Raw genomic sequence first — 12204 nt, 5'->3', positions numbered from 1 at the left:
TAAATTTCTGGCATTACGTGCCTTGACATGAACATGCATTACATGAACGTGCATTACATGAACGTGCACTACTGTTCATGTACAATACCTGTGTAACCACGTACGAACCACGTTGCAACTCACCAGTACGCATGCAACAAATTCAACACTGTAACTGAGTTGAAATGAGTTCATAAGTTCGCTCAAGCATACTCTTATTTGCTTTCTTTTCAGTTTCAGTGTTCATTTCACATTTTCTGGTATTAAACAACTTATCCTCCTGTAGCGGGACTAAACTTGACTTGCATGAGTCTTCTGCAGAAACGGGCGAGTCAGCATTCGCATCCCATGACGCGACCAGTCTTCACGTTGGTACAGTCAGCTGCTAACTAACTGAATGGCACAATTAGAAACTGCGCGAAACGTGACAAATGACAACTTTCACTCATTGCGCATGTCGTCTATGGTATCCTCAAATTACAAATGAAGCAAACTCGAATACAAATTTTCCTAATCAGAATCAAAACCACTTCGCTCCGCGAAACAGTATGTTTTGATTAAATGCAAATTATTCTTTAAAAAAAATAAGGGTCTAGTGTGATCAATTTGAATGCATTGTATTACTGATAGTGTTCGTCCTTCTAGGTACTTAAGATATGAAGTGTTGAACGGAAACAGAAAAAGAGCTGTAGGTTTGCGAAACTTCAAACTCGATTTACTGGAAATTAGGTTGGATGTAGATACATACATTGTTTTGCATCTCAAGGCCGAGATTGCTATTGTTGGAGGGGCTTGCCACTTATGTAATCTTGTTCACTAGCAGTTTCGGGGGATACATGTAGCTGTGTGGGGACAAAGTAGCACTCATAGTCTGTGACCTAAAACAAAAAGCCTCTTCTCAGGCCCAGTGGACCACTGCGGAACTGTGTCTTGACTCAAAGGTTGTCATATTCACATGTGAAGTTAGCCTTGAGTGGGATGCCCAGAGCTGCTTCCACATTCGATCAAATGTTGGAGAGTTTCCTCCATCCTGACCACATAGAATTCTCCCAGCAGATAGTGGAGGAGCAAGGCCTCTACTTCCTCCCTCACATGGCAAAGTCCCTGGGTGTTGGTTCCCCCAGTGATGTCCGACCTGGGACCCGTTTCATAAAACTTGTACCAGTGACAACTGACACATGTCTATGATAAATTTGCTCCCAGCCAATCAGATGCAAGGATTTCAGTAACTTGTCACTGATGACAAGTTTTATGAAACAGGCCCCAGATGTCGTGTATAGGCACAACCATAATCTGGAGGGGAGGGGCAGGGTTTGGTGTACCATTTGTGACCGTGCACCTCAAAACGAACATAAAGTCGCACACACTGATTTTGCGTGAGGACTGAAAATAAGTGAAATGGGTCAACCTAGCCGAACTTGACTTTTTCATATTTTCTGAAAGAGCGGGTCTTCTTTTACATTATGCTAAAATTTGGTATCATAAAACGGGCAGGAAAGTGTGTTTTTTAGCAGTTTATCTCGAACATTTTTGGTAGAGTAGTGTGATTAGGTGTGTCTTTAGAACCCCTTTTTCATTTCTGAAAAACCTTGTCCACACTCTTCACTTTCAACTCTAATAACTTTTGAATGGATAGTGCTACTGCTTTGAAAGATAGCATTATTTATGGACAGAATATGTTAATGAGGCATGTTCAATTTCGGTTTAATCTGATAATCCCTTCATTGTTGTTACTCTGGTGGTTTACTTCCTGTTTTTTGTCCCATTCATCGCACAGCCAGCATGGTTTGGTAAAGATTAAGCGCTTGAATAGACACTGTACTTAAGAGCTTCTTTTCTCAGTTCACACTTTTCCTGAGTTTGTGCTTTCTTTCCAATATTTAGATAGGTTAGGAGAGTCCATTTGATTTGAGTTATACATCATTTTAAAGCTTAAAGTCTGCTCTTTCAGAATATGGTCTTAACTAAAAATTCATGTCTGGCGACTTTTTGTTTGTTTTGAGGTGCAGGGTCACATTTTGAGTCTGTGGCTATATAGTATAGTGGGTCTCCTGGCTCTAGCCCTAGAATTCAGCCAGTAGGGGCCTGCATGATGGGAGTGCTAGTGCACAGATCAGTCTGTGTCCTCACTGCTTTGCTTATACCGCCCTGAGGGCCCCTTGCAATTGATGGGGGTCAACGCTGGGCTGGTGTACTGTGTAGTCATGGTACACTCTCCTGAGTGCCAGCATCACAGACACTACCCTTTAATGCACTCTTACAAGACAAGTGTGCGGAGGGTAGCTACTATCATGAAGTTCATCATGTCGGGATTGCACCACCCTCAGGGGTTGCGACTTGAGAGAGCTGGCGATCTGTGGAGGATCAGCAGCAAACCACATTTTGGTTCGCAATGAGGGAGCTACTGCCAAGGCCTTGTGGAATAGAATGTGTTTAGACGACCATGCCTCTAATTGACCTGTCCAGTTCGCTGTGTCCACCTTCGCATTGGGCAGATTGATTGCCTGTTCAGTGCTGGGGGCAGAGAGAGTCTTTGTCCCCCCTCAGAGAGATCTCTGCAGCAGTTGCAGCAGTATTTTGTTTTGGTTCCAAGCTGTACATGCTTATCCAGGTACATTGTATTGCAGGTTTTGATCGAGTTAATCATACTATTGGTGTTCAAAAACTTGTCTCCCTTGGCGCCCGTCCGTCTATCATCCCGTGGATATGCAACTTTTTGACAAATCGCATGAGCTGTGTACGTTACCAAGGGACGCTCTCATCTTGGCAACGTATGAAAGCAGGTGTGCCACAAGGAACGCTATTAGGACCGTTGATTTTTTTATCACTTGTTGATGACGCCCTCCGCGACCAACCTGTTATGCGATGGAAATATGTAGATGATATGTCAGTTGCCGACAGCCACAAGGCTCCGACCGAAATTAGTAGGGATTTGCTGGATTCTCTACAAATCCTCGAAAATTGGTGTGATGACAATTATGTCAAATTGAATCCGAAGAAATGTTTTGTACTCCAAATTTCTTTCTCAAAAGTACATGTTCCCGAACCAAATGTTTCTTTGTGTGGCCAAAAACTCAGTAATGTGAAACACATACAAATTCTTGGTGTTGTTGTCCAGGATGACTTAAAATGGGATTCTCAAGTAGCCTCTATGGTTTCCCGAGCCAATCAACGTTTGTTTATGTTGTGAACTCTAAAGACCTTTAATGTTGCCAGGAAAGATTTGTTAACTGTTTATGCAATTTTTGTTCGACCTTTGCTTGAATATGCCTGCCCTGTCTGGCACAGTGCTTTAACTCAGCCTCAACGAAATGAAATAGAGAAAGTACAAAAACGTTCACTCCGAATAATTCTGTCGTACAATTATCTCTCTTATCCCCAAACATTAGAACTCGCAGGACTTCAGTCACTTGAGGAAAGACGTCAGTACTTGTGTCTAGAGTTTGCCCGGAAGGTTTTCAAATCAAATATGTCAAATCAATGGTTTTTGCCTGCAAATCTATCGAGAAGTCTAAGAAACAATCGACTGTGTTTTGAACCAAAGTGTAAAACTGACCGCTATCGAAACAGCTGTGTCCCATACCTCACGAGATTGTTGAATATGCACGGTGTATAATTGACTAATTTGTTGTTTATGATGTAATTATTATGTTGTTTGTTCGTCGTCGTCGTCGTCGCAGCATACTCTTGTCAGAGCTTAGCTTCCCTCACGGCAGCATGATACAAACGTCTGTTTTGAGCCATTCTAGTCGCTTTCTCCATAGAACCAAATGTCTCCCTCACCGTTCTGTCCCATCTATATCTGGGTCTCCCTCTACTACGCTTTCCAGGGAATTGGGCCATCAAGGACTCTCTTTTTCATCCCACTGTGTCTCATAATATGCCCAAAATATTCCAGCTTCTGTTTCTTTACATACTTCAGTAGCCAGTCACTAGGTATACATTGAGTACCTTTCTGATGTCTTCATTTGTTCGTCGTTCCACCCACGGGATTCTCAAAATTCTGTGATAATATTTATTTTCAAATGCACAGATTCTTTTCTCATCTGCCTTCCGTAGAACCCAAGCTTCGGATGCGTAGGTTGCAATTGGGAAAATGCAGGCTCTGAGAACTCTAAGTTTTGTCTCCTTGTCTTGTCCTTGCCACAGTTTCTTCATGGCATTCTATGCCTTCAAACCCATAGCTAGTCGGCTTTTAATTTCCCTGTTGTTATCACCATTTTGCTGCATTCTCACCCCAAGATATTTGAAGTTGTCAACCTCCTCCAGTATTGAACCATCAAAGCTAACTCAATGCTAATGTTGTTTGCTAATGCCATTTTTTTTTAGTTCTTATCAATTATGTTATATGTTATTGCCAGTATATGTTCACGTTAATGCTCATTTTATGAATTTTTGCCTTTACTGTTTGATGTTTTATGTGAATTAGATAGTGGTACTATGTTGAGATACAATGTGTTTCGCTGTTATGGGATTGGATTGTACATGGAGTTGTATTGTGGAGGAGATCGTAGGGATTATGAAACAGGTGTTTATATGGGGGAAATAGGTGAAATATAGTAATTGTGAGATGAGGTTTTGTGATATGATATGTAGATTTATAGATTGGGTATGCTGTAAACATTACATCATAACAAAAGCACAGGAGGTCAGAGTTTGGTATTCACACTCTCTCTTTCAATACCTCACTTGCACTCCCTCCCCCTCTTTCCCTTTTTGGCATTTTCACTTGCTTTTTCTGTTATGTTTTTTTTTTCATACACACCATTACGCCCACACAACATACTAGTGCATTATTAGTCCTGCTGATTTTCCACTTCTGTTACCCACCAGTGATCACCCTCTATAATGCAAGATAGAGATCGCATTTTGTCATTAAATGTACAGGTATCTTATGAGTAGTTTACTCACCCTTATGAATTTCTATCATACAGTGCTTGTGCAATAAGAAATAATTTATCAGTTTGTGTATTTGTATTGTAAAGTATTCTTTGTTTTGTGTTTTTTGTAATGATTGATAGGAGTAATTTTTGGATTTGGGGAATTGACGTTAAGTTCAGTTAAAAATGAATGTAAACACAGTTATTTGAGTATTAAAGTGTTAATGGTTAATGAGGTTTTTTTTCTTTTTTTAAACAGATGATATGCATAATATATTTATTGAATTTTTATATTGCATTGAATCAATCATAGGGAAATGTGGTGTATTTGTTATTGTTAAAATGTTTATACAATTGTATAATGTCTGTTGTTTGATGTAATTTATATGTTTTTCATGTGATGCATTATAATTTAGCCTTCGGGCTACTACTTTGCATGTTTGTTCCAATAAACCATTATCAATCAATAGCATATATGGCCTATACATAGGTACAGCACACATTCTGGAGGATAGGTACCGGTAGTTATATAAAGCCGTAGTGTGGTGGTGGCAAGCTTTGTACTTCTATTAGGCAAGTAGTCACAATAGATTCTGAGACAACAATGATGTGCAGCAAGTAACTTACATTGCCTATGTGTGTGGTACCATAAGAGATTCTGTACCATTAACTGTTTTGTAAGGCAGTACAGGAGTGAAGGCAACAGTTCAACTTTAGTGAGGTAAAAAAACTTGAAAACCGAAGATTTCTATCACCTTTTGGGGACTCATTGATAGACCTGATGCAAAGATGCCAACCGTTCCAGATTAGTTTATTTGTTTCAATTTTTTTACTCTTGTGTTACATGTATTGTAAACGATCAAAGGTCTAATGGAAAAAGATAATGACTACACACGTAAGGCAAAAAGACATTGGGTGCTCAATGTACATGATTTGAGGGAAACTTGACACCCATGCCAGCCAGGCCACGAAATTTCCAAGGAAATCCTTCACAACCCACCTGGGCATGAACTGCGTGTAAATTGCATGGGGAACAGGGACAGTAAGTCTGTGAGCCAGACCCTTTGAAATGTCGTGGTGTGAACTGGTGGAAGATGGAGCAGTCTCCTGTGAGCTGCGGTGAGGTCACACAGTGGGTGACCAAAGTTCGCACCAGATTGCAGCAGCTCGCTGCCAATAAAGGTGAGGTCGCTTGAACTCACAAGGTTTTGGACATGTTCAAAAAAATCTTGTGACCTGCGGTTAGGTTGCGCGAACTCAATGAGCACAATGAGCAACCCCAGCTCAGTTTAGGTCTCGCAAGCTGGGCAAGCTTGCAAGCATTCAGGCCTGCCTGTTTGTCCTTCCAGAAGAGTAGAAAACTTAGAGAATTCATGGGAAAGTTGAGTTTTTAAGACAAATTCAAGTCCAGTTACAAATTGTACGCGAGCTGGTGTGATAAGAAAATTGAAATCTTTGAGTTAGTATGACAATGAAAATTTGGCCAAAAAACAATTAGGGAAATTATGACATTGTGATGTTTCACTAATTTCTGTAGAACAGATCTCGTACAATTGATGTTTATATGCAAATGAGTTACTGGTGTCCTCACCTCTCAGTTTTTCATTGCTAGTGTACAAAAGTAATGAAAATCATTCAATGTTTCTTTTATCAAAGTGTAAAATATGACGATATTCCTGGTTGAATAACTTGAATAATTATCAGTTGGACATTGTTATCAGGATTTGAGACCCAGGCGAAACAGCACTTAATGATAAACTGGAAATGTGAAAATCTATGTACAACCTATGTGGGAAGTTGTGAAAAAGAAAATAATTAATTTTACTACCGGTATTTGCATTTTCATATTGACTGTTCTCAAACTTTTTTTTTTCCAGAAGAATTAACGAAACTTCTAAATATCATAACTTCTTTATTTTTATCCAATTTCAATCAAATTTTCACTGTTTTTACTGGAAAATTATTCCTTCCTTCCAGACTAGCTTTCAGCTGCACTGTAATTCCCCTTTAAAAGCCACATATTTTGAAACAACAATGTAAGATAACGGTGTCTGTTCCAGAAAAGCCGGCCATCAAGGCTAGATCCTGAGCAAGAAGAGTTACTTGTGCAGTGATACAGGGACGAATTAAAGACTTGCTCAACAATGTACAATGTGGAGGCAGTCAGATGCCACAATAGGCCTAGAAAAGAAAAGTATTGGGCCAAAGGGGCCTCTACGCTGGACCTGTGGAAGGACCGCTAATTATTGGTTGACCTGCAGTGCAGAAATCCTTAAAAAAGAACAAAAAACTATACTTGTAAAAGGTGATGATATGTGACCCGCTACAACAAAAGGATCCCAAAGTCGCTGACAGGCGAGCCAATCATGGCCCAGAAAAATGCTATTTTCAGGCCTTTCCTTTGATCATTTAGCTTCGAAATTTCGGCAGATGATAGAAGATACATTAGACTAAAAATTTATGTCAAAAGCAGAAATCCAAATGTTTTGACAGAGTTTGGTGATCTGACTTCAAACTCGATTTTCTCGGCTCACCCGTCAGCGACTTTAGGATCCTTTTGTTGTAGCGGGTCACATTTATGGTAAACAAACAAATAAACAAATAAAATAGAGCATGCCTGACCAAGTCCTGGATGAAGCCTTACAGGCAAAGTACTGCGCTCCCTCCTTGGAAATGCACCAAGTTTGGCGTGCAAAAGATACGCAATTTGCATATTCCTTGACCGTCTATGCATGCGCAGAAATGGGACTAAAGGCATTTCCCAAGGAGGTCGCTGTGAGATCACAAAGATATTGCCCAGTGGGCATTGAAGAGGTCATGTCCAAAATGAGATCTCTTGAACTCGTGGCAATCTGGTGTGAGCTGGCGAGAGCTCAGGGTCACTTTCCACTCACGCCAGATCACAGGCTCAGGGCCCACAGTGGGCATAAATTCTACACAGGTGACCTTGTTATGCAAGTGGTATTTGTAATGGAATTGCATTGCTGCATTTCTGAATATGTGAGATTCCTACTCATGCATTCTTATGTCAGCATCCTTGTTCACTATGATTTGTTATAGATTTTGATAACATTCTCGTTCCTTATCCCAGTCACTGTAAATTCTGAAACTCTTTACCCATTGTAACCAATTTATAGTTGTTTGAAAGTAAAAGTCTGAAAATCAGCAAGAGTTCTCTTTGATATGACATTATAATTGTTAATCACAACATATGCAGATGTTAATGTGTGCCCTTTGTGTGGTGGTGCAGATATATAGATCCAGTTTCTTTTGGCTTGTGTTTGATTGTAAATTGTGTGATGCAGCGGGGCATATTCTGTGCCTACTCAAATTCATTGTCAGGTAAACGTAACATGCATCTAAACTGTTTGTTTAGTTTGTATGTCAATTAAGCAAGTACAGTACCGGATTACACAATACCTGATTATGCAGAGACTACACGTACTGATGTGAAACATACACTTGCTCATTTTATGTAAGTCACAGATATGCACATATATGAATGTAGGTGTATCACAGCTTTCAGACTGTTTATTCTTGAAGTAAGTTACTAGTAGTTGAAGCTTAATTCTGGAAGTACCGGTTTGTGATATCATGATTGTTTGTTGACAGGTCATGTGGTCTAATGCATAAAATTTATATGCTTTCTCCTGCAGCCGTCCACCCTCTGGCAAGAGTGAGGATCTCAGCTTGTGGCTCAAACCATCAACAGATTCATAACATTGTGGACGAGGACCACCAACAGGCAGAACCTGCTTAACCTTCCACCACCAAATGGCTGTAGCAGAACATGGAACTTTGTTTGCTGTCAGAATAAGTGTTTTCTTCAGTCTCAGTTTCATGAGTAAAAGGACTGCAAAGTATCTGGAACTACAGTCACACCTACCTTAGCGGCCACCTGTCGTATGGGCCACTGAAAAATTCCCCCAAGAGAAAAGCCCTGTTCAAGACCCTGTATATAGCGGCCATCTGTCTAACGTGGCCAGCGGCCACAAATTTTGTTTTCTGCGGTAGATTTTAATCTGTCTATAGTGGCCACAGACCCACATGGAGCCGTAGCCGAGCAGCATGTTTTTCTGCTTTGAAGCTGTGACAGTTATTCATGGGCAACGTGCAGTGATCGCCACTGCTGCGTTCATCACTCATTCAGTCATTATAATGCACTAGGGTAAAAACTTTCTTCACAACTGTACACATGCTACTGTGCAACAACTTGATGAACATCAGCATTGTTCAATGCGTGAAAGACAAGTTTGCGCATGTATCCACATACGCACATGTACTTATTGTAAGTACTTAAAGATATATACAATAATGATACCTGTACATGTAGCCAATACACACAAAAGTCAAATAACCCGTCTATAGCAGCCACCTGCAACAACCACTCTTTTCGTCTCCCTTGGGTGTCCACTTATAGACAGGTTTGACTGTATTTAAAATGTTAGTGAGCCTCAGAAAGCTGCAGTTTCTTAAAACATGTTTGTTTTTTTCACCAAGTGACTGCTGTACAGCTGTGTTGATGGTAAAATGGTACTAGCAGAAAGCATGTCCCACTTTCAGGCCCGTAGCCAGGATTTTTCAAGGGGGGGTGCGGTCACTAAAAAAACGGACCTTCGGTACCAATACCAATGATCACACACACACACACACACACACACACACACACACACACAATTATATATATATATATATATATATATATATATATATTCTTTGGACGACCGAACTACAAGAGTTGTATAAGAATTTGCGCGCGAAGCGCGCCGCAAATTGTGAATTTTGACTGTTTTAATGACGTTTTAAAGTCTCGAGGAAATTTGTATTTTTGTCTGTTGCATGCAATCGCGTTACGGCATTTCATCTAGGAAATAGTAAAAACTTATTTTGCCAGGAAGTTGCAAAGTTTAATTATGTTCGAGACTCTGCGCGCGTAGCGCGCCGCAAAATTGAGAATAGTGATTTTCCTGGTGTTGTTTTAACTTTAATTTTTTCTATTGTATACCTGCGTTAGCAGGCCTGAAGCCAGGATTTTTAAAGGAAGGGGGGATTGCGTTAATTAACAAAACGGTCCTTTGATACTGTCCCGGGAGGGGTAGCGACAATTAAAAGGTGGACACCATGCTCATACATGGACTTTCAAAATGGCCCCTAAACGAGTAATGATCATATGATTTTTTCGGGCCTTAAAAACAAGTATTCCTTAAATGTTTCCTGCACCCTAAAGAAGTACTTCATCATGATTGAACAATATACCATTTCCCCAAATTTCGGCCTTTTTGATACCCTTTGATTATATACGCTCGTACATCACACTTTCCATCTAATCCGTGAGAAAAAACGACCCATATTACGCGTTTTCTTTAGCGAGTATGGTCACGGTGTCCACCTTTCAGTTGGAGTTTTCCATCCCATTGGATGCTGTTTGGAAGATGAAACATTCACTTTACTATACAGTATATCAGCCGTTGGTATGCGAGTTTGTCAAAAACGACAATAAATAAGAAAATTTTTAAAACAAAATGAATTGTAAATGTGAACCATTTATATTTTGCCTCCTTGTGGTAGGATATTTCCAGCATTTCCGAACTTTCAAATAATCATTTTAGATTTAATAATATTAAAGGTAGTAGATCCGATTCGCAAACATCTCCAATATCAGTCAAATGTCATATTAACCATCATGCTAAGAAGGTTTTCTTTGTGAAATTTGGAGGTCAGTGAAATTCAAAAATTAAACATCCGTTAGCCATTGGAAGAAGTTGAGTGCAAATTCAGACCTCAGGCTTAGTGCTCAGATGTTTTCCTATTTGATTTGATCTGTCTTACTGTGCACACTAAGATACATACTGGAATGGTTATTTCTTATTTATTAAATTATAGTAGCATATCATTCCTTTACAACATTATTTCAGTTGATTACCTGTGTACAACACGTGTATATAAGCGCCCGATTGCAGACAGCAGGTGGCAAGGTGACCGTTGCAACTACTTACATTATTACCACCTCCGAAGGAAATGTACCAGTCCGACTACAGCCATCATCGAAAAATGAGATGGAATGTGGAATGTATTTGGTCGTTTTTGCTCCCAAACTTAACAGTTATGTTGTCAATAAGGCTGCTACGTATCTAGATAATGTCTCACATACAACTGTATCTGGATATTGCGTTGAAAATGATATTTGGCGAGAAACAAAAGCTTGAAATCACAGGAATTCACACTGCTGACAACGGCAGACAGTGAAGGTCAACGGCTCAATTTTTCGTTGGTAGTCTCGTCACGTGATAGTTCTGTATGGATTGTACACGTTCCCTATGACAGCAATTGTGAATGGGTATAGTCTAGCTTTACTGCAAATTTGCGTCAGGACTGCTCAACCAATAATGGACAAGATTCTTATGTCACAAAAATGGGCAGAACCTCTACTTTCTGAAACCGTGCGCCCCAAGTTTGTGCGATCTTCCGTTCTCGAGATATCCCGTCTGGAAGAATTGCAAGACGGCAAAATATGCTCAAATTCGTCAAATTTGGACTGTTCGCCATAGACAATTCTACTCATAAGGTACTTTTCTGATCTAATTTGCGTCACTGCTACAAATGTTACAATAAAGATATATACACATAAATAATCCCTAAAGTGTCCACTTTCAGAATCCGGGCGCCCCAAGTTTGCTTCTTAAACAGTTTAAAAGTTATGGCAGATTTTGTGGGAAAATGCGTCGATTTTTGACCCGTTTTACGTGTTGTAAAGCGTTCGCGCGGAAGCGCGGCTTCGCAGATGACGGAAAGTTTTCAATATGTAATAGCTCGCACAAATTGATACATAACATTTGTGTTTGTGTGCATGGGGACGATCCGATGGTTCATACAAGAAAAGGGTTTCGTACAATTATTTTTAACATTGTTAAACGTACTCTTCTACATTTACGTAGCATATAATGTGTCTTTATATTTATTTGGATTGTTATCTTGAGAATTGCTAAAAACCGTTATTATGAAAAAGTGGACCTTTCAGAATTTGGGGGGGGGGGGGGGGTGCGTACGCACCCGACGCACCCCCCCCCCCTGGCTACGGGCCTGCACTTTTGATCCTTAATTGTTCAAAAATGAAATATCAGATAACACTGACATTGATATGAGTTTTAGCTGAATAATGTACAATTTTGTTGGAGCTATTTTAAAAATGAATGCATAAATCAGTTTCATTAAATTCAAGATTAATTTTTCAGTTTGGGTTCAGATTTTGCTCTGTTTTCCACCCTCTGTACAAAACCTAACTTTGCACAGGGGTCAGTTGGTGATGTGTATGGGAGTGTGTGGTTAACACCCAGACAATGGCCAG

General features: G+C 40.0%; 1 pseudogene; it reads left to right on the top strand.

Annotated features, from left to right (window-relative positions):
* The window catches only part of LOC139721494 (uncharacterized), a 188909-nt pseudogene extending 180303 nt beyond the window's left edge, over nt 1-8606 (top strand).
* The last annotated feature ends 3598 nt before the right edge of the window (nt 8607-12204 follow it).

The sequence above is a fragment of the Diadema antillarum genome, unplaced genomic scaffold (assembly GCF_040938485.1).
Source record: "Diadema antillarum isolate AM-2024a unplaced genomic scaffold, OU_Dant_1.0 scf00000144, whole genome shotgun sequence".
Classification (NCBI taxonomy): domain Eukaryota; kingdom Metazoa; phylum Echinodermata; class Echinoidea; order Diadematoida; family Diadematidae; genus Diadema; species Diadema antillarum.
This window is presented reverse-complemented; position numbering and strand designations above follow the sequence as displayed.